General features: G+C 39.5%; 1 long non-coding RNA gene across 1 annotated transcript in view; it reads left to right on the forward strand.

The window, feature by feature from the left end:
- LOC107513081 overlaps positions 1-27,110 on the forward strand; it is a 100,946-nt gene that overhangs the window by 31,031 nt on the left and 42,805 nt on the right. The window contains exons 2-3 of the long non-coding RNA XR_004953406.1: positions 22,885-22,995; positions 24,073-24,227. This is a non-coding gene — a long non-coding RNA (uncharacterized LOC107513081). The remainder of the gene's footprint in view (positions 1-22,884; positions 22,996-24,072; positions 24,228-27,110) is intronic.

Genomic DNA, 27,110 nt, shown 5'->3' on the forward strand with positions numbered 1-27,110 from the left:
AAGATTACATACTACAATAGTCTCTCCTTATCTGTGACTTCACTTTCCACAGTTTCAGTTACCTGCTGTCCACTGTGGTCCAAAAATAGTAAAAAAAAAAAATTCCAGAAATAAACAATTCATAAGTTTTAAATTGCACCCTATTCTGAGTAGGGTGATGAAATCTTGTGCCATCCTGCTCCATTCTTCCCAGGACGAGAATTATCCCTTTGCCCAGTGAATCCACGCTGTACATACTACCCGCCCCTTAGTCACTCAGTAGCCATCTTGATGATCAAATTGGTTATGAGAGAGAGAGAGAGAAAGAGACACTACATTCATATAACTTTTATTAAAGTATATTGTTATAATTTTTAAATTTTATTTGTAGTTGTCGTTAATCTCTTACTGTGCCTGACTTATAAATTAAGGTTTATCATAGGTACGTATGTATAGAAAGAAACAGTATATAAAGGGTTCCGCACTATTCTTAGTTCCACTAGGAGTCTTGGAACATAGTCCCTGTAGATAAAGGGGAACATACTACATATGGCTCCATTTATATGACATTATCAAAATGACGAAATTAAAGAGATGGGAAACAGGTTAGTGGTTGGCAGGGGTTAGGGATGGGAGATCAACATAATTATAAAGTGGTAGCACAAAAGGAAGTTCTTCGTGGTGATGGCACGGTTCTGTTATCTTGATTACAGTGGTGGTCACAGGAATCTATGGGTGTGATTAAATGACATGAAACTATAAACACACATGCCAATGCCAGTGTCTTGGTTTCGGTGCCGTATTTATGTGAGATGTAACATCAGTGGGCACTAAATGAAGGACACACGGGATCTCGGTAGTATCTTTGCAAATTCCTGTGACTATGTAATTATCGCAAAACAAAAACTTAAATGATATTATTATTTGATGCGCGGTAGGGCAGAAGTGTCAGGGAAAGCAGGGAATGAGGGCGGCTCTGACGGTAGGTGAGTTGTGGCTCTTTCCGGTGGTTTTCTGGCTTCTTTGGTGTTCTCGATAGTATTTGCTGCTCCTGATGAACTTCTGTAGTTGTGTGAGGCTTCTTGCCCTTTAATAATAATAGAAGATGCTGATGAAGGCAAAAAAATAAGTGGAGTCCACAGAATTTGCTGACAGGGCCGATGTGGGTTATAACAGAAAAAAGAGTTAGAGATGACTTTAAGAGTTTTGTCCTGAGCAACCGAAAGGATTGAGTGCAGTTAACTAGTAAAAAGGGGTTGATCTGGGGGTATATATATTGAGAGTTCAGTTTTAGACATGATAGGTTTAAGATGCCTATTTGACATCTTTGGAAGTCATCAGCATGAAAAAAAGATAAGGTATTTCAAGCTATACATCTAGATGAGATTACCAAGGGAGTGACTATGGATAGAAAAGAATTCAGGCTGACCTGGGTTACTCCAAAGTTTAGAGATTTCAGAGATGGAGACGAAGCAGAAAAGAAGATCAGGATGGAGTGTCTAGACAGGTACGAGAAAATCCGGGAGAGTGAGGTGTCCACAGAGCCAGTTGGGGAGGCGTTAGAGGAAGTTAGCTATCACCTGTTTCAAACGCTGCTCTAATGTCAAGGAGACAAAGATAGAGATTAGACCATAAGTTTATCAACATAGAGGACACTGGGGGCCTCAGTGGAGTTTTGAGGGTAAAAAATATGACTGCAGTGGATGCAAGACATAACAGAAGAGTTAAGTTAAAAACACTGCTCATCACAGCTCCTGGGGAGCCTTGCTCTAAAAGGAAGGACAAAACATAGAAGTAACTGGGGAGAGGATTCGCTTTTTTTCTTTTCTTTTTTAAGATGGGAGGCAAAGAACATAGTGATTCCGATGGTAATATCTAGTATAACAATGAAAATCTGATGCTGCAGAAAGGAGAGAATGGTGGAAGAAATGTTCTAGAAGAGGCAAAAAGGTCTGAGACGTAGGGCCAGGTGGAAGAGTTCGCCTTTTGCCGGAGAGCAGGAGAGACTAAGGGTGCAGATGTAAATGAATGGGAAAAGCTTGTGGGACTTCCCTTTGGGTGGATTCTGTTTTTCCAGTGAAAGAGTGAGTAAGGTCACAGCAGCTGAGGGTGAGAATGAATAAGTGGAGCAGGATGTTTGAGGAGAAAGGAGAAAGTGAGAAAACTAGAAGAAGAAATGCAGCAGGGGAACCTAGTCTGCTTCTCGGGCAGCCCGAAGCGTCCAGCTGAGTGAGTGGCCCTGAGTGTGGAGGTGTGGTTGCCACGTGCGTCTTCATTCAGGGGCAGTGCGTGTGTTGTACGCAGTGAGGTCTCTGTGCCATAAGTTCGGTGTATTTATCACGGCAAGAAATGTACTTCTATTTAGGCAAAAAATTCGGCAATTCACGCAACCCCTGTGATCTCAAGTCTCTTTTAACCCTTTGAGTCGAGAGGTTAATTTTGAAGTTGTAGATTTTGGAAGAAAGAGAAAGAAGAGAGGGGGTGTCTCATGAAAGGAGGTTTGGATATCAGAATCAGGAGAACAGAAAATAGAAGAGCGGCTTGTTTCGTCAGCTAAGGCACTTGTGAAAGGGTTTTCAGTCATTGACATGGAAATGATGACGGTTTTACCTCAATGGAATAGTTGGGGTATTTTTACTTGTGTTACATTCATTCAGACAAATATTTATTGGGAATCTAGAATGGGGCCAGGCACTGCATTACGTCCCAGGGATGTGAAAGCAGATGGTCACTGGCCTCGGAGAGCCCTAGGTACTGAGGAAGCAGAAATGTGAAAAGTGTGTTAAGTGTAAGGATGTAAAGATAGAAACACACATTTGGGAATCAGGAAGGGAGCCACTGAATCCCATCTGAGCAGCGGAGGGGAGTGATTCAGGAAGATGTGGAGCAAGAGATGCTGGAATTGAGATTTATGAGAGGACGGAGGTATAGCCAGGTGATAAGGATGGGGTGGGGGGAAGAAAGACATTTCATGCAGAGGGTGAGAGCAAAGGTGAAAGGGTAGAAGGGAAGATGACCTGGGAAATAAGGGCTGCATGGAAGAGTCTACAGGGCTAGTGATCAAAGGGTCTAGATGGAAAGGACCAAAACAGAGAGGAACCATGCGTGAGTACGGGAGAGGAGACGTGCAGAAGGGCTTTGACCTTGGGGATCTGAATTTTATTGCTAACGCATGTTAGTGCTGCATGTGCTTGCAAGGCTGGCTGGGACTTAGTAGGGGAAGAGGAACTGGCCAAGAAGCAAATGAGGAGGGGAAGGGAAGAATGTTGCTTACTGACAGTGGCAGCTGGGGTAGTCCCCAGCGAGGGAGACCCAGTGCTGGTCCTGCCTTTCTCTGCCGTCTCAGTCCGAATCAGAGTTTGCACAACTTGTCAGTGAGCCAGGAAGTTGTGGCAGACACCTGGACCGGACACTAGCAGATTGGCTTCTGTCTCTGATGTGAACTCACTGGGCAAGTTATTTACTGCTGGGCCCTATTTTCATCATCTGCGAAAGTAGGCAGTTGGACCTGAAGTCATTTCTAAATGAGTCATTTCTAAAGAATGTTCTTTTGTGCTAAATGTTAAATATTAATGACTTCGAGGATATCACCTTTCATTCCCCACTCAACGTTACAGCGCTAGGCCGCTTTCGTGCCAGTGAACTATTCTAATCCAGGCCTCTGGTAGAGTGCCTTTGCGACCCATCTGGGTTTGTCCTCTTATTTTCCTGTCACTTGGTGTTATTGATTGCCACAGAAGATCTGGCAGTTTCACAGAGAGGACGATGACCTCTAATACTTGCAGGTGGATGCTCTCAGAGGAATGAGGAATGTGTGTAATCATGACATGGATGATGATGAGGATGGTGATGATGATGGTGGCGATTCTCATAGCTAATGTTTACTCATCACCTATGTTTTTAAACATAGATCATCACACTTAATCTTCACAACAGACCTTTGATGGAAGAATTTCCATTTTCTGCATTTAACAGATGAGAAAACTGAGGTAGGGGGAGAAACTTTCTCAAAGTCACACAGCATTTGCATCCATGTAGTCTGACCATGGGCCTACATGTCAGCATCACAGCAGGCTGCCTTTCTGAGAAGGAACGGAAACTCTGTGTGGAGACCAAGAGCTCCTTCAAGGGTGTGAGTAGTGTGAGTAGAGGAGGGAAAAGGGAAAGAAGGGTGAGGGTTGGGGAGTACATCGTTCTTGCAGGTCCATGGTAGGCTCCCGAGTACCTAATGCTGCCAGGAGTTATCCTTTCTGTCATTTGACTCTCAATTTTTTAAAAAGATGCACTGCAAGATGGAAATGGTGACTGTACCAGCAGCGAAATGACTTTCTAGGGGTAAGGCTTTGCAGCTCAGTTAAAACTTAGATTAGAACCTGCATTTCTCACTTGCCCTTCCTCGCCAGCTCTGGATGACACCTCCCTGTGCCTTCAGCCCTTTTTAGTTAGACAGGAAACTCACCATCACGTGACATGTTTTGTCATGTAGGTCTGTTTACAGAAAGGAAACACGTTATTTGGAAACAATTATAAGCTGATTCTGTAACCATTCATGTCGTATATGGTAACCTGCATTTGTGTTATAATTGACAGTTTGCAAAGTAGTCTCACATTATAATTATTGTTATTTATTGAGCACCTGCTACGTGCCAGTCATGGTGCTAGGCAGTTTTACATGTGTTATTTTACTTAATGTGTATGATAACCCTTCAGGTTGCTTTCATTCTCTCCATTTTACAGTTTAGGAGATTGAGACGCAAAAAGTTAAACGAGTTGTTCAAAGTCACATGGCCAGTGTACCAGGAATTTGACGCAGGCCAAAATGACCTACTATAAAACAGGATGCAGATTTCCTGTTTATTATAAGGAAATTTCCTTTGTATGTTAAGTTCAAAATGTGGTAACGGGACTGTTGCTAGTTTTTCATTTTACCAGTAACTCTAACTACAACTTTTTCATTCCTCGGAAAGCAAAACCGTCTCTACTCAACAAGAAATCTTTAATGATTTTTCAGGTCTTTTCTCTAGAATACCATGAATTATTTCTATAAATAATTATCCCTTCATTGCAGAAGTCCTAAAAAGAGGTCAATAAGTGACACATTTCCTAAAATCTGCTTTCCTCTTTCAAGTTTTTTTCTGGCCTCTTCTTTTTCCTGTTGTGTAATCAGGCAATTCTCTGTCTGATGAGGCAAGATGGCATCCTCTTGCTAAAGACTTTGAATGACTGATATTTGTTGACGTGTTGGAGCTGAAATTAGGCTGAGGGCTCTCTGGGCAGCTTTAGTCTCTGCGAAGTACTTAGTGTATCCTTGATGTTTGATGTTGGTTAGCGATGACGATAATAAGGCAGATAGCATCAGTTGTTCATGCTCCTCAGCTTCCTTCTGAGGGGAGGGAACAGACCAGCACGAAGCTGAAATGGTGGCCACTTCCCTGTTTAACTCAAGGCTCCCTGGGTGCTGCCTGTGGCTGTCCATCACCATTTGAATGATCTCTTGTCCTAAGAATAGAGGAGCTAATTCAATTTCTACAGCACTGCCAGAATCTGCATAACTCATTTTTTGATGCTGCGGTTGCTTACAATTATCTTGCTGCAGAATGAATAGTATTTGGAAAATTTAATTCTTTGTAGTGATGCTGTTGTTCATATTCTGCCTTTAACTCTGCTGAATAACGTTACTCTCCCTCAGCTTCCAAGCTCTTTGTGAAACCTCCGTGTTTAAAAGCTATGCCAACCGTAGGGAAGTGAGTGTGTTACATGCTTTTCCTCGTGTTTTGTTTTGGGCACATTCTGCCTCCCAGCTTGCCCTGTGGCCCCAGGGGCCCATTTCATGCAGCTCCACAGCCTGGAATGTATCATCTGATATCTGTGTTTTCTCACTGGTATAATTTCTGTCATTAAAAGCAGTAGGAGAAGTCTTTATCTCTGAAATTAAGAGTAAGTTTAGCGATTAAATGAACATATTTCTTGATAGCTATAATTTTGATATACTGAAAAAGTCCAATTTTTAGGTAAAATAATACCTATTTGGATCAAGAGACACAGTCTGAAAGTATATGACAGGTGGATTTGTCACTTTCGATGGATTGTTCAGTTCAACTCTTGCTCAGGGCAGTGAGGGGTTCTGTTATGATCTACGCAAAGGTGCAGGGAACAAGAACCCCACTTTCCATGTTCAGAGAGGGTATGGTGCTCTGGAGAGGAGAGACAGGTCTCTGGGATCTGGATTAGCTAGAATGTCTCTGGGACCTTGGGATCCTTCACCAATATTTGCGATGGGGCCATAGGAGGTGACATTGTACTTGGGGAGGATGGATCAGCTCTCAGGATATAAGACCTGAAGAACAGAATGGTGTTTGGTGCATCCCGGGTGGAGTCCAGGCTTGTTGGAAGATATGGTAGTTAATTTTGTGTGTCAACTTATCTAGGCCATGGCGCCCGGTTGATTAGTCAAACACAAGTATAAATAATGCTATGAAGGTATATTTTTTAAAGATGTGACTAATATTTCAATCGGTATACTTTAAGTAAAGCAGATTACTCTCCATAATGTGGGTGGGCCTCGTCTAATCAGTTAAGAGAAAAGACTGAGGTCTGTGGAAAAGGAAAGAATTCTGTTTTCAGTCTAAATTCTGCCGCCTTTGGTCTATAGACTGCAGCATCAACTCCTGCTGGAATTTGGACTTACCACTTCCTATAATTAGTTGAGCCAATTCCTTAAAATAAATCCCTTTCTCTTTATGTATGCATATTCTATTGGTTCTATTTCTCTGGAGAGCCCTGACTAATACAGAAGAACCCTACTGGCTCTGGGTTGAGACTTCCGTATGTGTTCTTGGGATTGCTGGCAGAAACTTCACCTGGAGCTGTGGCCAGCCATGGGGATTCCAAGTGTGGCTGCCCTTCTAAAGTGACCACAAGTCCCCAGTTTACTCGGGTTGTCCTGTGATTTAGACTTTGGTGTCAGTAGATTACCATTGCTCATGTCCCTTTGGCTTCTAGGTCTCATGGGCGACAGATGGGTTGTTTATATTTGTAGACTGGGATTTATTAGCTTGCTCAGGGTATATGAAAATGTCTCTGCTTCTCTGCTTTCTGTCTTAAGGATTAGTGGCTGTCCCGACAAAGGTGGGAAGTCTGTTTGGTAGATAGCAGGGAAGATGTGGCAGGACAGGTAGCATATGTCAAAACCCAAAGATGTAGTGCACTTTTTTGAGGACAGGAAGGGATGGGGGTTGTTGCCAAAGATGGAAAGTGTAAGCTGTAATAAGTTAACCAATTCAGTTAGGACAAAGAAGGGCCAGTAAGAACAGAGGTGAAGAGTGCAAGTCTTGAGAACTAAGCAGGAGGAAGTGGGAGAGAATTTCAAATAATGAGGCAGGAGGGTGATATCAGGCACGGAGGTCAAACCGAGACTGGCTTCAGGACTATAATCTGCCATATGCAGGGAGGTTTGTTTGCCTACTAGGCCTGCAGGGCCGCAACAGGTGATTAAAGTTTATACAGATGAGATTAAATCCTTTCATTTTCCCCTAAGGAGCTGTTCTCTTTTCACCTTTTTACAGGTTTTCATTTAGTCAACTTGTTTGCTTGTCTTTAAGTTTCACCCAAGGACAACTTTCGTAAATGCGAAGTTAGCCAGATAATTTGGAGGTGCTGGGGCATGTGCGTTGCATGCTTTTAAAGCCTCATAAACTCAGGGCTGGAAAGCGAACTTCCTATAGATATGGTAGATTTACCTTATGGCACCGTGGGAAATTTATGTCTTGCCTTTAACTCAGTTGAATGAGATTGCTACCTTACTCTAAATCGATATTGCAGTGTAATTTTAAATATTAGTTAGAATGATTTTTGTTTATCCCTCAGACATTTTTATTAAATGTAAATGAGGGTCGCTTTAGGTCATTCTCATTATACTTGCACTTGAATTTTCAGTCTAGTTTTCCTTTAAGAGCAAAGTTACATGGATTATGCCAAAGTTTTTGTCAGTGGCATAGGAAGGGAGGGATGGAGGGGCAGTTTTTGTGGGGCCAGAAAAGATGCTGGAATAGGTGACTCTATCTGCTCAAGTCTATTTGAAAGGATGGTGTTAGGGAGTTGCAAATGTTCATGGATGTGGTGGGGTCTTTGCCCACTTGGGAGATATAGAGAGGTCCTGAGTAACTGGTGATGAAAAGGACTATACATGATATGTGGTCTCTGTTGCTTCCTGAGAAGAGCAGATGCAAGGGTGACAAACCCATGTGATCCGTCATACAACATGTCACCCAGTTATTTTGTCATTTTTATCTGAGCCATATGGTATATATTAAATGTTCTGCAGGCCGAATTATAAATATGACTACATACTAGTGATTCTTGTGCCAACTGACAAGGTGGTGTAATAAACTACGAGGGATATCCCAACTTTTATACCCAAATCACAGAGCAACTTGGCCAATGGAAATAGAGGCCCAGTATCACTGAAATGGCAGGAGTCCTATTGCAACTCATCAGTCCAGCTTTAGGCTTGATCTGGACATCAGATTAGTTCACATGGTTAAGATCGGTCCCAGGATTCAGGACAGGCTCCAGAAATTGCATTCTCATAAGTTACTTGGAGCCAATTGCAAATTTCATGAGAAGTTTCACAAAACTCCTCTCTTTAGGTACCAATTTCTGTATCAAAAAGGGTGATATCTGTCTGTATAGTACAGAGAACCTAATTTAAAGTTGTTTAAATACACATGGCATTTTCTCTAATATAAAAAGTTAAGGGGGAAAAAAAAGAAGAAGAAGTTAAGAAAGCAGCATTCTATGACAGTAAGGTGTATTTCCAAATCATCAGTGGTCCTGGCTACTTCCTGCTCTCTGCTATAAAATTTCCAAGGTACCGCATTTATTCACATGGTCCCAAAGAGCTGTCACTGCTTTGGCCATCACTCCTGGTTTTAGGCAGTGGGTTAGAGGACGGGCAAAGAAGGACATGCTCCTTCCCTCTAAGGACATTTCTCAGAAGTCAGACCCAATGCCTCTGGCAACCCCCACTCCTCCCCCACTCTCGCCGCCATTGACTAGAATGTAATCACCTGAGCGCACTGAGTTGCAAGGGATCTGGAAAATACACTCTTTATTCTCGGCGGCCAGGGACCCAGCTAACATCAGTGTTTAGTCACTAAGGACGTAGGGGAGAAGAGATATTTTAGACAGCTAGCAGCCCCTTCTTTCTTTACACCACATGTTACTTGGTAATATTTAAATTTACACATTTTTAAATGTAAGAATTATTGAATATGGAGAAAAAGGAAACCTGAGAATGAAAATTGATGGAGTCACCGTGGAAAACAGTTTGGTGTTTCCTCAAAAAATTAAAAATAGAACTACCTTATGATTCAGCAATTCCACTTCTAGGCATATATCTGAAGGAAAGGAAAAGCTGTCTTGTAAAGATATCTGGACCCCCATGTTCACTGCAGCATTGTTTACAATAGCCAACCTATTATAAATAGGTTTCTACCCAATGGAAACAACCTAGATGTTCGCTGAAAGACAAATGGATAAACAACATGTAATATATATACAGTGGAATATTATTCGGCCATAGAAAGTAGGAAATCCAGCCATTTGCAACAACATGCATGGATGTTGAGGGTATTATGCTAAGTCAAATAAGTCAGACAGAGAAAGACAAATACTGTATGATCTCACTTATATGTGGAATCTTAAAAAATTGAACCCATAGAAACGGAGAACAGATTGGTGGTTGCTAGAGGTGAGGGAGTAGGAAAAATTGGTGAAGGTTTTCATAAGAGGCAAACTTCCAGTTATACAATAAAAAAGTCCTATAGAGCATGTAATGTACAGCATGGCGACTATAGTTAATAACACTGTTTTGTGTATTAGAAAGCTGCTAAGAGAGTAAATCTTAAAAGTTCTCATTACAACAAAAAAATTATAATTATGTGAGGCGATGGATATTAACTAAATTTATTGTGGTGGTCATTTCTCAATATAAACATGTATAAAATCATGTTGTATACCTTAAACTAATACTATGTTATATGTCAATTATATCTCAATAACACTAGAAAAAATAAATAAATAGGGAGGGGAATTATTGGCTGTCTACCCTGTGTCAGGATGGGGTCAAGTCCCACTGGGGAATTAAATACTGCTAAGACAGGATGCTATACAAAGCCATAAAAAGGAAGATACCATAGATTATGAGACATAGTGTTATTTTATGTATCATTAGGAGAGAAAACTATTGCCAGTTTTAATTATTATAAACTTTCCATTGTTAGATACGCTAACAATTTCAGAGATGTGTAATATGAAAAGATATGCCCCCTAGGATTAACGCAATTAAGTGCTTCGGAGTGCAGACTCTGATATCGGAGTTTGGGAGTGGCTTATTTCATCTCTCTAAACCTCAGCACCCTCATCTGTAAAATGAACTTCATAATAATTCCTCACTCATAGTGTTGTGAAAGGATTAAATATTTCCCATGAAGCTCACAGCCCAATGTCAAGCATATTGTAACTGCTCACTAAATATTGGCGTTTAGTGGTTTTAAGTAAAGTTCTTGCCCTCCAAGTGAAAGACATAGCTAACATAAGAGAGCCAACAAAAAGGGGAAGATGAGTGGAAAAATTCCCCAGCCCATGTGGTCCAAGCGGGAAACTGGTATTTGGATGTGGGATGCTTTTCCAACTATGCAAAGGCATGATTTGTTTGAAAGAGGTCAGTCATCTGGGACAGTCCTTTTAAAATAGTCCTAGGATAGCTAACATTTGTGATAAATATTATGCGCATTTAAACGGTCTGACAAAAATCTTCCTAAATAGGGGAGAAACTAGGGGAGAAATATTAACTGCTAGACATCTCCCTTTTGCCTCACTTTGCCTGAATTGCCTGCAGGGCACCCATCTGGGAAGTCAGCCCCTTCAGTCATTGGGAAGACTTGTGTGTGTCTGAGGGAGTTAGAGGTTCCTCTTGATAGGAGACTTACAGACTTGTTCTTCTAGAAAGTTCTCATGTTTTTACTCATGACTGAGCAGATTAGTTCCCAAGTAGAATTGTCCCTCAGGAGCAACAAAGATAGAGAGAAACTCCCATTTGTTTTCAAGGGAATATTGACTGTTGCAAAGGAATGGAATCATCCCTCCAGAAAAAATCTAATTATGATAAGTTTTATGGTTCTTTGAGAAAAGAACCTTTCTTCACACATTTTCTTTGCTATGTTTGATTTAGAGCAGAGAGCATCTTCCTCAGGAGTGTTTATTCCTTTTGATTAAGTGGTGCCTATGACATTTACGGCCTAGAAGAGTAAAACATATCTATTATGTCTCAAATAAACAAACCAAACTAAAGCTTGCCAAGATATCTCTCGAGAATTTTTGGTTTCTTAAAGTACCTCATCTGTTTAAGTTTGAGACAGAAAAGCTGAAAATCTCAATTTAAATATATAACTCAAAATAGTATTTTATTCTATTCAGGGAAAAATTTTAAGTAGATTATTGTCGTTTTATAATGTCTTCATTTCTACTTACTTAAAGGCTGGCCTTGGGGTCATGTTACTTATTAATAATATTCATACAAATATTTTCGTTTGTATCTGTACAATCTGAATACTTCTTAGATTCCACAAGCTCATGGAAGTCACCAGGGTAAGGTAACTTTCACAGGAATAGTCCTCTTGTTCCATGAACCAACAGCTACTTCTTGTGAGAGGCAGGCCCTGATTTTTAAGGTTCCTTTGTTACTCAGGGAATCCCCCAGAAGACTGAGGAGAAGAGGGGCCCTTATAATACAGTCACTGCCTGGAGGGCCTCTGTCCCTGTGCCCTGGCTGCTACTGACACCCTCACAGAGGCTGCTGTCTTGGCCACTCTGGTCCTGTACAGTGGCTGCTGCTTCTCTGCTTGGCATGCATCGCTTGCCCTTGACCTCTAATGACCTGGAATGTCCGTACTCTGAGTTGCCATGACCTGGAATTCTGACTCCTCACCCATGGTGTTTGTCTCATCCTTTGGTCAAAGAACTGGTCTTTTTAGAGCCTAGTTCTCTCTTTCTCGGGCATGGGGTGGGTGGGCGACGTCTCATAAACAGATTTCAAGAGATACAGTTGTTTCAGTTATTTCGTCAAGTTCCCTAGTGGCGAAGTGGCAAAATCGGCACAGCAAGAATGGCTTAGGGCCTTAGAGATATAGCTGGGCACATTAAACACTTTTTTTCTACATATTTCTGTCTTTTTTAGGGTACAAAGTCAGTCCAGCTTCCAATATTTTTGAGGCCCAGGGAAAGAGTAAAAATAGAGGCCCACATATAAAAGTCTAAATACTTGAGTATAAATTAGTGAACATACTCTTATATAAAATTTATCTTATCCCTTACCTTGACAAATATTTCTTCATTACAACAAAATTTCTATTTGAAAAATTTTAGCCTTTTTACTTTTCCTAACTCTATTTTGTATTTTCTTTTTTAAAAAATTTATTTATTTTTGCTTTTTCCCTGTTAAGTTTATTGGGGTAACATTGGTTAATACGATTATATAATTTTCAGGTGTACATTATAATTTGACATCGATATATAAAATTTATTTTTTAGTTACAATTGACATGCAATATTATATTAGTTTCAGGTGTACAAGATCAGGCATTTACATAACTTTCAAAGGGATCACCACAATAAGTCTTATACCCACCTGATACCATATGTAATTCTTACAGTATTATTGGCTGTATTCTCTATGCTATATTTTATACCCCTGTGACTATTTATTTTGTATTTTCTATCATAATTTACCTTGTTCTCAACCACAATGACCTAAAGTATGAAAAAATAAAATGTAATTTTACTTATAGTATATAAAATTCAAATACATTAAAAATAAATGAGAACATTGAAAAATAAAAAGATCTATTGAAATTAAGAGATAAAATTCAAATTGGAATTAATGACTATCATAAATTTTAATCAATGTTTAAAATAGAGCTGGCATTTTAATTTTCTGAACATAAATTAAATCACTGAACTGTATCTATAAAAATGAAACTATTACTACTTCAAATGTTTAATTTCTACCTAGTAGCCAAAGTAGAGTAATGATATTTTGCTTCATCCTTGTTAGGTCTAGATGTTTATGTATAGTTTAAAAGTATAAATTTGTAAATGTGTGATTTAAAAGTAACATGAAAAATAAATAAAAATAAAAAAATAAAAGTAACATGAACTATTGAACAATGAGGACTGCTCCTCATCTTCCACGTACAACTGTCATGAATGATATGCTCATTTGTGAGTACCTCTGGAACATGAAGAAGAAAAACAATGGATGCTCAGTAGTCATGGGAAGTGATACCTCACGCAGGAATCCATTATGTTCACAATACCAGAGAGGATTATGATACATTGTGTAATTTGCTTTCCCCTTACATAAACACTTTTCACTGTTCGACTCCTCCCTGCACTCTGAAGCACTGTCAGTCTCTGAGGTTGGCAGTGGTATAGCTCACCAGCCTTCATGGCATGTGGATACAGTTGTTATTTCTTTCAAAGACAAGACAAGAGATGTGAGGAGTTTCACTGGGGCTTGAATGGCATTAGAAACATGAGCGGATATTTAGGATTATGAATTGTGCTAAAATTCTGAGTCTTGAAACCCAAAAGACAGAGATGCCCAAGTGTTCATTAGTGAATTCCTTTTGCTGAGGTTTAAGGGGTGAGGCACCACCCAGACAGTTTTAAGGGGTACGTGTCAGTGCATCTCCTGGCACTGTACCTGCCAGCGCTTTCTTTTTACATACTCAGGTCTTGAGCTACTTCTCACCCGCCATGGCAGATTCTCTCCTCATTTCCAATGCTGTACTCTGAGAGGGACTTGCCTGTCCCTCCCTGACATCTGGCTTTCTCTTGGCTTTTCCAGCAGACATATTTCTAATGTACCCAAATATCATTGTGGTCACAGTTCAAGTCCTCTCCTATGGACATGAGCCCAGAATCCTTTTGCATGTCCCTAAACATCCTGTGACAGTGAAAGATACTTTTTCTTAGTGTCTTAGGGAAGATCCTAAGTACTTCCAGGACTGAGGCTTAAATCCACATGCTGATCCAATCCACAATCTCTGTTCCAGTCTGCAAAAGCATCCTGTTGCATTTAGATCATTGTCTTTCTAAATAGTCTTTTCTCAGTATTGATGGTTAAAAAATAAAATGTTCCAGATATTAAATTAAGTGATTTAAAGATAAACATGGTATTGTTAAGGGAACTTTATTGCTTTAGTCCTTGGTTCTGCTATTGATCTCACTTCCTCATCGGAGGTTTTCACCACCTATGTGTAAAAATAGAGACTGTTTCTCTTTCTTGGGCAACAGCCCTGGAGCTTCTGGTCTTTGGTTTCTCTGAAAAGGTTACTTTCCCAGCTTGTCTATAGCCATGCCAAGCAGAACCCAAACAGATAATTTATGGCACACGTAGAGAATTCAGATTATTTATAGCTGAGACCAAGGATTTAACTTTCTAGGTATCACTCACCAGTTCTGTATTTCTCATCAGTTCTGAATTCTTCAGTCCTACTTCTTTAATCATCTGTTACTTCAAAGCATAGCACAGTTGTTGTTTTTCATTTCCTCTCTTACGTGTTAATTTCATACCCTCCTGCAGCCCTTCTCCCTTTTGGCTTTCTCCACCTGCTACATTGACAGTTGAATAGTGGTTAGGGGCAGACCTTAAATGTTAGCTCCACCACTTGCTGAAATTTGACTTTGGGAAAATTACCCAAATTCTCTAAATGTCAATTCTTCATTTATAAAATGGAGATTATAATGCCTATCACATAGGATGGTGGGAAGGAGTACATGAGATAATACAGGTAAAGTGCTTGGCAGAGATCTGACGTGTGAAAGATACGAGAGCATGAGATCTGTTATTTGTCTTCCCTTTTTGTTGTCTACAGGTTGTTATGCAGGTTCACCTGAACATTGGCTCAAGTGAAGGAGAATTTCAAAGCTAAACAGAACCAACAGCCTTAAATAACCTGCATGATATTATTTAAACACGAAAAATAGAGTTTTATGCCTCCTCAGAGATATACTACCTTAAGAAAAAAGGGAATTCTTTTAATGAAATAAATATTGTCCTTCACTCTAGGTATAGTTTTCTTGGCACTATCTCCATTTCCAATAGAGTTGAAGTTAAGAAATTAATTACAATACTAACAAGCAACCCCCCCCCCCAAACCTCTAAAACAGAACAAGTCAAACCCAGTTCATCTGGCTCTCATGCTCTGTTAGTCCCCCCTGCAATCTTGCTTTCCCTGCTGCCCCATCCCCAGCCTTCCGACTGTTAACTGACTGGGCAGGAAGGGTGGGCAGGCTGTGTGAGAACATGTGCGGCTAAGCTGTGGTTTCTGGGATGAAAGAGTTCGAACTTTGGTTGTGAGGAAGCACTACTTTAGGTCCTGCGTGTAGTTTCCTACAAAACAAACACAAAAACAAACAAACAAAAACCCTCAAACCTGTGCATTAAAGGAAATAAATCTTGAGATAAATGAGGACAAAAAAACTCCATTTATTCAAAGTATTTGGTGCCCGGATAAGCAGAAAAATGACCCCTTCCTGGAATTAAAATAATTGAAGCTCTCTTTTAACATGTTAATTGGCATTCTCTGTTTGCTTCTTTTTGGCTTTACTTGATGTTCCTGAAAATTCTTGAAGTTTTCCCTCCCTCATGGCTTTCATCTTGCCATTTCCAGGCTGGAGTCTCTTGTCTCTACATCTCCAAGAATACTAGTAGTTCAAGGTCTTCCTGGCATTTCTGTTCCTCCTGAGACCTCCCTTCCTTCTGCCTGCCTTCTCATTGCTCTCTAAATTGTTTCAGTTACATTCGAAATTCTGAAGGAGCAAGGACCATGTCTTGTATCTAAAACATGCCACATCCCTAACAGTGCCTGCTTACAGTTCTGGGCACATAATATATATAAATTGAATACATTTATCTGATGGGTTGAAGATTTTCCTTTTACTTGACCAGAAAATAAGAAAAATTTGCCATGTATTTTATCCCTTTCAAAATATAGGTGATAAGATTTTGAGAAAAATACAGCTTCTCTTACATTTAAAAAATCTCTCTGCTCATAGTATTCTCATGTTAATGCAGGACAGCCTCAGATAGTAAATGTTAGGTGTACTTTTATGTACCATGGGGAATGTGGAAAGACCCAAGTGAAATTCATCTGGAAGCATGAGGGTGGTAGAAACATCAAACTAGAAAATAAATTCATAAACATTGTAGAGATTTTGTTGTTGCGCTGAAGAATCATCCCAAAAGTACTAGATAATGGCCTCGAATTCCCATGACACTAACCAAGCAGAACTTCTGAAAAATAATAGCTTTGGCTTGCCTGTTTTTCTCGAGGCAATAAAGAAAACAACATGTAAATGGATTGCAGTGCTCTGGCCAAAGGAAAAAGGAAAACCCAAACTCAGAGGGCCATGAGTGTGAGACGACCTTTCTCCTTTTTTATCTGCTGTTGGTTGTAATTCAGGAAAGACAACACTTTGTGTTGTTTCTGCTAAACCTACAGTAACTTTCCTTTCCATTTAAAAAAATCTCTCAGCAGATGCGATCATCTGGAAAGCAAAGCAAAACAAAAAAGCACAAACCTACAGATAATTCTCCCTCCATGTACCAAACCAGACATATTCCAAAGTCAGAAAAAAGCAAGCAATTCTTCTTTTTATTTCTCTAGGTCCGATGGTAGCTTTGAATATGTACTCATGTCTCTTAGAGTTTTTTTTTTTTTTATTTTATTTTAAGGTATTTACATTATGTCCTTTATTTTTTTGTAAATTCATATTAGGTAACATCGATAAGAAGATAAGATACTAATTACTGCATAAATCATTGCAGTGGACACACAAATGAGGCTGTTGATAGAAGGATCATTGAAAATGAAACAGTCTATCCTCATTTTCTGTTTTCTTGGAAGAATTGGCATTTGTATTAGAAAAGTAGGCTTGGTTTGTTCTGTCACTGATTTAACCCTTCATTTTTCTCCTCTCCTCACTTTCTTTCTATTTCTCCTTCCCTAGTCTTAGCCTACTATGCAAAAAGTATGATGACCTCACAGTGTCTAGTATTTGCCCACTTAATATAGGAAGCAGGACTCTGGCCTGGGTTTCTGCTTTTGTTAATATCTACTTCCATAGCTGTATTTTAGCTCATGAACACATAATCAAAACCTTTTTTTTTTTTTTTTTTTTTTAGTTTGGCTCCCATGCTTAGCTCACTCAATGTGATCATCTTTAACATCTGACTCATCGTGTCACATGTCGCATGTTTTCCACATAGTTTAACATGACTTTTCCTCCAGTCCTTTTCGAATTAAATTTTATTGCTGTTTCGTTCTTGTTAATTATTCTTTTCAGGAATGGTGTCACATTAAGTAAAACAAGAAAATGCTTGGGAGATATTTCAACATTTATAAGATAAATTTTGAATTTGTAAGCAAATGGATGTGAATTTTTTTTCATTCCCTGACAAACTATTTGAGAAGAATCAGAAAGTGGAAGCTAACTAACGACTAATACATGTTGCAGTATGCTATGAAGAACACTAAGTAATCACTCCTGAAGCCCTTGGAGTTTGCCTTCCATGATGGAGGCCAATGACAAATAATAATGCATCTGTAATATTGTATCAATAGTATTAGCTGGGGTTGTGAATACCCTAGGTTTTGAAACTTGCTTTGAAACCCAAGTGTAATAAGAATAGAGGAAGTAAGAGAGTGAAGGACCCACCAAACATGCCGAACTTGGAATGAGGACAGGGTCCAGGACCGTTTGGCTTGTAGAAGAGATCAAGATGAGATGTGATGGAGGGAGCAGACTGTCCACATTGTCCCTCAAGGCCTTCTAGAAATAGTCTAGCAGAGGTTGGGTGACTAAACTTCAGGAATGTTACAAACAGAATTCTTTCACTGGGTGAGACTGTGCAGCAGATGATATCTGTTCGAAATGAGGAGAATTCCAAGTTGCTTAGTTAACCAAGGTACAGGATGTCATTGGGGCAGATGGTGGAAGTCTGACATTGAGCTTTTTCAGTGGCTTGGGGCTCTGAACCCATTTCATGTAGTGGGTTTCCCTGCTTCCTGTTTGCTGTGAGTTGTGAGGTTGTGGTCCCTGGTGGTTGCCAGGGAAGTCTGTAAGCCTGCACCGGAAGAGTGGGCTGCAGGAAGCCTGGGTGGGAGGGGGGCACCCAGCCTGGGCTCAGCAAGCCAGCATCTCATATTTTGATTATTGTTACCAGGCCTATATTATTCTTTCACTAGGATCATCAGAGTTTTCTTCTTGTTAATTTCAGAGAAGTCAGGAGGGTAAAGGTAAAAGTGTTTGTGGAGGTTGTCAAAGAATGCCTTAAAAAAGCTACAGACCCTCTCAGTCGAGCTCCTGAGGACGGTGTGAACTAAATAAAAAAATAATAATAAATAAATTAAAAAAAAAAAAAACATAAGCTGAGATATGTGTCATCTGGGGACTTGGCTGCCATGGAGGTTTTCACTATATTGTCACTACAGCATCATAGAAATAGCCTATTCCTATAATGGCTTTGGTAGAGCAAGCTAATAGGAAGGAAAGACAAGAATGGGCCCGGGAGGGTGAGCCAAATGGTATGAGAAGTACTTGGATGTATTGAGAAAAAATTATTTTAGGATGGAAATTTGAAACATGGAAATGGAAAAGGAAAGATAGATATTCTTTGGATGCCAACAGAACAAAGAACTAGGAAATGAGCGACTTATAGAAACAAATCTATATTGATTAAGTAAAATGAGAAGCAATGGAAACACTTCGATCTCATCTAAAGTAGGAGTCAGCCCTTCTTCTTACTGTGCCTTATCTACCTAGTGAAATAGGATTTTCTCTTGGTGAAAGATGTATTGTCTGGCCTACCCCCAACCTCCATGCTCTAGAAGTAGGCACCTGTGATATTCCTTGTTTCAATCTAGGACCTGAATGGATCAATCATACTGCTACCTACTTAAAGTAGACTTGATTTTTTTTTTTTTAAAGTCAGTTAAAGATAGCTTTGTACTCAAAATATCATTTTGGTAGAAATCAGGAAGCTTATGAACTCCATGAAGAAAACAAATTTGTTTTGGTTTCCATTTTGACAAAATTTGATTTGAAACGCAAAGACCTAGACGTGGTTCTTAACTTTGCAAACTGGTAGTGACAGTAATTAAATACCTGTGAATGATATTTTACAGCTAAGACAGAGACCAGTGTAAGTCCCAGTCTCCTGGGGAGGGGAAAGAGGGCTCGTGCTTGTTGCATGCCAGTGTTGTGTCTGGCACGCGGCTAAGCACTTGACATCTGTGATCTCATTCATGCATCACAACCCTGAAATCAAGCATCATCATCATTAATTATTATTATTATTATTATTATTATCATTATTATTAATTATACAAAAGAGGAAACTGTGGTCCCATCACTTAGGAACAAAGAATAAATATAGATCATAATTTTCGAACTATATCTTCTGTTCATTGGGTCTCTGGGGCTGGGATTCAAACATAAGGTTTCTATAACTTGACTTTCAAGGCATGAGATGTCTTTTGAGAAACTGACACCTCCTTTCTTCTGTGAGAGTCTATTGAAACCTTATACTTCCTACCATTGCCACTAACTACCTGGATGCTATTTATTTCACTAAGGTGGTGAGAAAGGCTGGAGACCTTCAAGCCACAATGCTCGGACATCCTGAAATTTTAGCCGAGGCTCCTAATGGTGACGCTTATTGAATCTTGGTTAAGCCTGTAGCTAGCCTGTGGGACTATTCACCAGACTTTCTGTTGAGTCCTGGTAAGCAGCCCCCACACCTGTGATGGAAGCCCTGGAGTAGCAGCATGGACCCGAGGTCTCCCTCCTGGAAGGTCTTATCTTAGGGTGCTGTTATAGATGGCATTGCATCCTCTCCCTGCCCCAATTCACACATTGGAGCCTTAATCCCCAATGTGACTGCATTTGGAGACAGAGCCTGTGAGGAGGAAATAAAGGATCAATAAGGTCATAAGGGTGAGGCCTTATGCCAATAATACTGGTGTCCTTGTAAGAGGACGAGACACTAGAGATCACTGTCTCTCTGTGCAGACACAGAGAAGAGACCATGTGAGAACAGCAAGAAGATGGCCGGTACGAGCCAGAAAGAGAAGCTTCACCAGAAACCAACGCCCACAGCAGCATGGGGCAGCTTCCAGCCCGCCACAGTCCTCCCGCTCTCAGAGAGTGCCGGCATAGGCAGAGAGATGCAGAAAGCCATCTAAGCCTGAATAGTTTATCTTCTGGATAGACAGAAGGGATATGGTGGGACATCAATAGGATCTGCCCAGCCCTCAGTTCAGTGGCCTCTGAAACCGCCCACTGGCATGCTGCTTCCCACTGCAGGAGATAATGTGTCTCTCCCCCTGCCCACACTCCTGCCTCAGCCCGCAGAGGAAGGACACACGTGTGCCTACATTTCTGCCTTCTGACACTCGTTTCTCCTTGGGGAAAGCTCGGAAAGGAAACTTGTTGCTCCTTTCTACTCCTTACCCAGGTTTCCCCTGGGGATGGAGAGTAGCTAATATAATCTGTGGAAAACCTGACATCACTTGACTTGGCAGGTCTGTGTGGTAAGGGTCCCTGTGTTGTGGTTTGATGGTCCTTTTCTCAGCCAGGGCACTCCTTACTTCTCCTCTCCTGTGAGGTTAAGCGCAGGACTGGCGACACGTCCATAACAGATTTCTTGAAGCAAACAGAGCCCTTTTTCTCATGATATGTCCTTCGACCATCATGTGATTGATTGATTGCCTGAGGCTAGCCTCCATAACTAAGAAAACCAATTTCTATTGTTTTAAGCCATCTGTCTTTGGTACTTTATTATGGCAGCCCTAGAAAACTAATACAAGAGGACAATTAAAGCCATTCCTGGGATCTGTCAGGAGAGAGGCATCGTCCTTTTGTTGAGATCCTTAGCTTAAAGGCTTATGTGCTCCTAGAGCTGCTGGTGGTCATCTTTGCCACGCTGGTGGGTAGCAGCTGCCTGAGAATGAGGCCGACACAGACAGGAGGGAGGGGAGAGAGAGAAGATCTGAAGAACATCTTTAAGATACAGCCAACCTTCCCTGACTAAAATGCCCCCACCATTGCCTAGCATTGGTCTAAGAAATTTTCACCTTTATACTTTTTCCTTTATATTAAGACATTCTGTCTACCAAAAGGCCGACCAAATACAGTTTAAAAAGGAAGGGATGACAACACCAATGCACATTATTTTCCATTAGCACAAAAGGAAGGACAGGTAGAATTGGTTGTATTTTATCCCTGGTGGGAGGAGGGGACAGAGGGCTAAGAGCGCAGGCTTCCATGGTCTTAGCGGGTCAGGGTGCAGCAGCAGGTCCCTGGGCAAATCTCCCCCTTACACTCTTGCTGTTCTGCAAAGACTCCATCCTGAAATGGTGTTTTCCTTTAGGGAATTTCCATGGCAGCTCCTATGGGCAATAGCGTGTCCAGCACGTTCTCACTGATTGTGAGTTGTGTGTTCTTCCTCCTGCTCCCTCAAAGACTGTAAGTTGCTTGAGGACAGGCACCGAAATCTTTCCCTCTCTTTCCACATCTCTCTCCTTTCTTCCTCCTCCTCCTGCTTTTACTTCTCTCAGTACCTAAGTCATGTAAAGAATAGACATTATATTTAAAAAATTATACTTGCTCACCAAATATATATATATATATATGAAATTATAAAATTGAAATTAAATATCTTCCTAAATTTTGTCACCTGGAAATAATCAGTGATTATTTCCTATACCTCCCTATGTGTATTGGAAAGATAAATATAGAGAGATATGAACACTTTTAGAAAGATGAGATTATTCTATGTGTGCTATTTGAAAATAATAAGCATTAAGTTTTGTTTAATTTAACAACAACAAAAGGTAAAACAATTAAAATAAAGTATTGCTGAACTTCAGATAAATTTTCATTGTAAGGCTTATTGACTCTAAAGGAACCTCGCTAAGAACATAGAATGTAGTCATTTTTTAAAACTACAGATTTTACACAGTATCTGTTTGACTCCTTGCTCTATAGATTAGAAAATTAGTACACTTCCTCCCTTCAGCTTTCAGCTCTCCTCCAGTTTTTTATTATTCATATTATCATTTTTCTGTTAAGATTTTTAAAATACATATTTTAAGCTTAGATTATTTGTTTACAATTGATATAATTGACATATAACATTGCATTTGTTTTAGGTGTACAATGTAATGATTTAATATATGCATATATTGCTAAATGATGACAATAAATTAACATACATCACCTCACATTGATGCATTGATTAAGAAGGGAGGAAGATTTCTCTTAGCTTTTCACCTTCTCAGTTTCAAACAAGTTGGCCTTTGTAGGGTCTTTTCCAAGTCTAGGACTGAAAATCCCAACAATAGTGTACAGGAATATTAACCTCTCCTGCATTGCCATTTCCAGACAGAGATTAGTTGTGGTGATTCACCCAGGCAAGTCAGTCACTTCATAATTTGCTTACAGCAGACACTGGTCTCCTTGGAGGCAGATTGCTGCTTGTCTGGGTTTTTCCCAGACTCCTCCTTAGATCGGCTGACCTCTTTACTTTATCTAAATATATTTTTGTTTTAGCGCAATTGGCTATAAATATCTTAATTTATATTTTTTAATCCGAGGAAGAAGACAACAAATCAATGTAATTTCGAAAGACAATATTTAGGATAAGTATCTTTTCTGAAAGTTGATTGTTGTGTTTTTATTGGTTCCACATTAGAATTAAAAATGATCTTCCAAGGTTGTTGGGAATAAATTGATAGAAATTTTTAAGACTTACGGTAACATCTTTTTTTTTTTCAGAGCCTAATAAGGAAAGGTTCAATAGGAATAAATTTTGCTTGGTTTGAAATCATTACTGCCTGGAAGAATGTGAATTTTTAGATGGGTTCTTTCCAGATCTGTGATTCTATGGTAAGTCGTTCCAAGTTGTCCAGTGTAAAACAACTACTTATAGGAACCCAGTAAAGGAAGAGTTATTGTAAATAATTTCTTATTTTTGCTCACCTTAGATTGAGTCTTTTAAAATTTTCTTTAACAATTCATTTGACATACTGAGTGTAAAAGACCTTCTATTTTTCTGTTAAAAACCTTTGTCTCACGTATGAATCATATGACGAACAAGTTCATATGATCTCAGATAATTCAGTCATGTCAACAAATAGTTTTTCTTTTAGGTTTTGGTATTCTGGAATGAGCTACCCTTAAGTTTTCATCTTAATACAATATTTTAAGGGTAGGCGCATTATTGAGATTACCATATTGCTTTATTTGATAGTTTTCATTTTCTTTTCTTGGAATGCATTTAATTTCACTGTGTGATATAACTATTTAACTTACAGTCTTATTCATTTATTTTTATGTTTTAAATTTAAATTTATTTATTTTATAGTGATGTTGGTTAATGAAATCCAATAAGTTTACAGTAAGGCATATATATATATTTCCACTGTGTGTTCATCTCCCATTAACTTATAGTTTTAAATAGCTTTATTTAAATATGTCGAATATGACATATTTGAGATTTACCGCTTATTTTTTTTTCTTTAAAATACTTCGATTGTTTTATGTTTTTAGCAACTTAAACATAAAATTTAAACATGCACTTTGTTACATAAGGAATCGTTTCCTGTGCTTATGAATAGTTCCATTCCCTGTTCCTCGCCTTTTCTCTTTCATTCTCATCTTTTATTTCTGTCTACACTCCTCTTCTGAATCAAGACTTTTTTACTTTGTAGTAGTCATCTATGATTAATTACTCTGCAGCTAATGGGATTAAGCAAAGGACTTCCTAATTTGATATTACAGTGGGCCAGTACTTTGATATAATTTAAATAGTACTATGCAGCTGAGAATATTAGATTAATAATGTTTGCAAAAATTAAAGAATCAGTACCAGGAAAAACATTTTTTTTTGTTTGCTCTAATCATGTTGCTTTGATCATGGTCTTTTTCAATGGTTATTCTTTCCCATAATTCCTTCTTAACTAGCATGAATGCTTAGCCTAGAATAGGAGGTTTTCTCTTTTGAGCGTTGCCTCTCGTCAAGCTCAACTTTCATTCTTCTCAAGAGATGGATTATGAAAGGAACAGATTTAAAATTCACTGCCTGGTCATGAATAAACATCTTAAAGAGAGATATTGAGGTAAGGTTATATCACAAAAGTTTTTTTTTTTTTTTTTTTTCAAAAACTCATCATTTTGCTCCTGTGGGAATTTTTCTATTAAATTTACTTTAGCGAATAATGACATTCATAAAAAATCTACCCAAGGGCCTCAATAAAGAGAAAGAGTCAACACACAGCGTTTTGTGTCATGAAAATAATAACTCTGAGAGGTTAACAGGAAAGCCCACAGCTTCGCGTTGACTTTGAGTGTGTGATTTTCCAGGCTTCCCCTCAAGCTCCGTGTGAGTACACACATGCACACATGCACACGTGTGGGTTAAACGCACACACGCATTAGAATCTGGTTTATTTTAATTTACTGATTGCTTTTGTTCGTCAAAGTGCTTATTGAAAATAAGTGAAGTTAATGGCAGTCCACTCCTCTCTCATTCTATTCTCCTCTCCAGGCTTTTTATTCAGTGCAAAAAGAGCTTGTTCTTCCCAAATAGTAGGAGCATGATTTGAGTCGGTAGGTTCTCACTGTGCCTCTGAATAAATGACAACTCTGGGTTATAATGTCCTGTAGAGCCACAAGAAATCACTGTTCATAGCCCTTATACAAAAATAAACTCTGCTTTCTTTCTAGCTTCTTTTGAACTTTCTCTAGCAAACTGTTCTGAAGAGCAGAACAGCAAACTATTTAAAAACTGAATTTCTGGAGTTGAATATGGGCTTAAATTCTGATGCTCCCATGTGGCAGTAAGCGATCTATTTAATTAACCTCTCTCAGTTTTAGTTTCCTCGCCCATCCAGTAGTTATTTGTGGAGACAAAATAAAATAATGTATGACATACTTGCTGTCACAGAATAATACTTTAGTAAAATGTATCTCTCATTTTGTCTTATTATAATACTAACTTGTATTTGCAAGCCATTTTATCATTTTTAAACATTCTATACCTTTAAATTCCCACTTCAAAGGTAAGAGTCTTAAAGAGCACTGCCTTTATCTACATTTAGCAATTAAGGTGCTTTTTTGAGCATTTATGTTTAGGACAAACATTGGACTGGACTCTTTGGTCGTTACTAAAAAATAGAAGTAGCCACCCATTCTCTTAATGTGCTAAATGTCTGGTCCAAGCTAAATATAGAGACTGGTGGATCCAGTAAGGGAAGACTTCTCGGAGAGGAGTGCACATTTAGAATTCTGAAGCAGACAAAGTTCCTCCTTCTTGTATGGAATGGGCTAGGAGTTCAAAGACCTGCATTTTAGTTCCATCTCAGACACTAACTAGGTATCTTATCACTTAACCTTTTGGAATCTTTGTTTCTTTGTTGATAAGATCAGTTTTCCAAGAGAGCTGCTTCAATCTTGCTGTTCTTTTGCTTAAAAGTCTCTCCACTGCTCACTGAATTCAAGTCCAAACTCTGTGCTTAGCATTCACGGCCCTCGGCCTGCTTTTCTGAGCTTGTCCGCTCTAACACTGCTGCATGTACCCCACACTCTGCCGTGGGTGTCGTTTCCCGAGGGCTTTCCATGCTCTTTCTTCTCTCGTGGCCTGTTCTAAACGCCCTTCTCTATCTCCGCCGTGCTCTCCTACAGCCAACGGCACTGCTTCCCACTCAGCTGCCAAAGGCAGAGATCTTGTTGCTCTTCACAGTCCCTCAGCATCCCTCATCAATCAGTCATTTGCCGCTAGCCCTGTGAATTTTCCCTGGTTAAAATCTTCACATGCACTCTCTTCATTCTATGCATTAGGTTGGGCCTCTTCCGTATCTTGCCTAGATTATTACACTAGCCTCCCAATGCCTTGCTCGCACCTTTTAAATCTGTTTTACACCCTGCTGGCAGGGTAATCTTTCTAAAATGCAGTTACAGTCATGTCGTTCTCCTGTATATAATCCTTCAAGGTGTTTCCATTAGTCTATGAAAAACAACCAAAAGTTTTCCGTACCCCACTTGGTATTGTAGTCATATGCGCTTTTGCTTTGTCTTTCTTCCTGATCAGAATCTACTGGAGAGCGAGGGCTGTGTGTTACTCAGCTTCGTATTTCCCAAAGCACCTAGCAAAGCAGCTTGCAGTCTAGTAGGTGTTCACTACATTCCCGTTACATCAAATGGAATGAACATTATTGACTTTACCTTTCTCAAGGTAGATGTGATATTCAGTGAAATATTATGTATCATAACATTGACAAATTGGCCCATCCTCAGCAATATTTCAAAAATAAAAAAGGCATAGGTAATTTACATATTCATAAGTCCTTCTGAAAAAAAATGCATTGTTTCAACACACTATGCAACAAAACCTCATCTTCAAAAGATTGATGTTGGAGAGATGATAACTATTGCAAATCTCAAAAATAATGGCATAGCTTTACAGACAGAGTTCAAAGGAGGCAGAGATGAGGTGCGGTCTATCACGCTATCAGCAACAAACAGGGCCACAGGACTGTGGATGAAGCCCAGGGCTCCCTACAGACAGCCAACAAGCGTTTAATGAGCATCCCAGAGGGGCTTAATGTTCCATACTATTACTCAAGGATGTTTTCTTCTTTTCTAAGATCACTCGATAAATCCACAAAGCCAAGTGGCCCGTTGCCAGTGTTCAAATATCCTTCCCCTCTCGTCCTCTCTCATCAACTTTTTCCTCCCCCTCCTAATTGCAAGGCATGGAGGAGAGGATCTGAGACGGGATGGCTCTGTCCTGCTCCACTTTAAGCCTTGTTTTGCCATAACAATGTTCCTCTTAAAGAGATAAAAACTTCTCTGCTTAGAATTCAGCTACTCATCCCACTTGGACATATCACATTTTTTCTAGGGCGGAAACCCTGAATTCAAGTGCAGCTGGCCAAGTTGGGGAAAAAAACTTTAAGCTGCTTCTGGGAAAGAACTTAAGCCTTCCTACTGATGTTGAGAAA

Source organism: Rousettus aegyptiacus, unplaced genomic scaffold, assembly GCF_014176215.1.
Source record: "Rousettus aegyptiacus isolate mRouAeg1 unplaced genomic scaffold, mRouAeg1.p scaffold_m13_p_11, whole genome shotgun sequence".
NCBI lineage: Eukaryota > Metazoa > Chordata > Mammalia > Chiroptera > Pteropodidae > Rousettus > Rousettus aegyptiacus.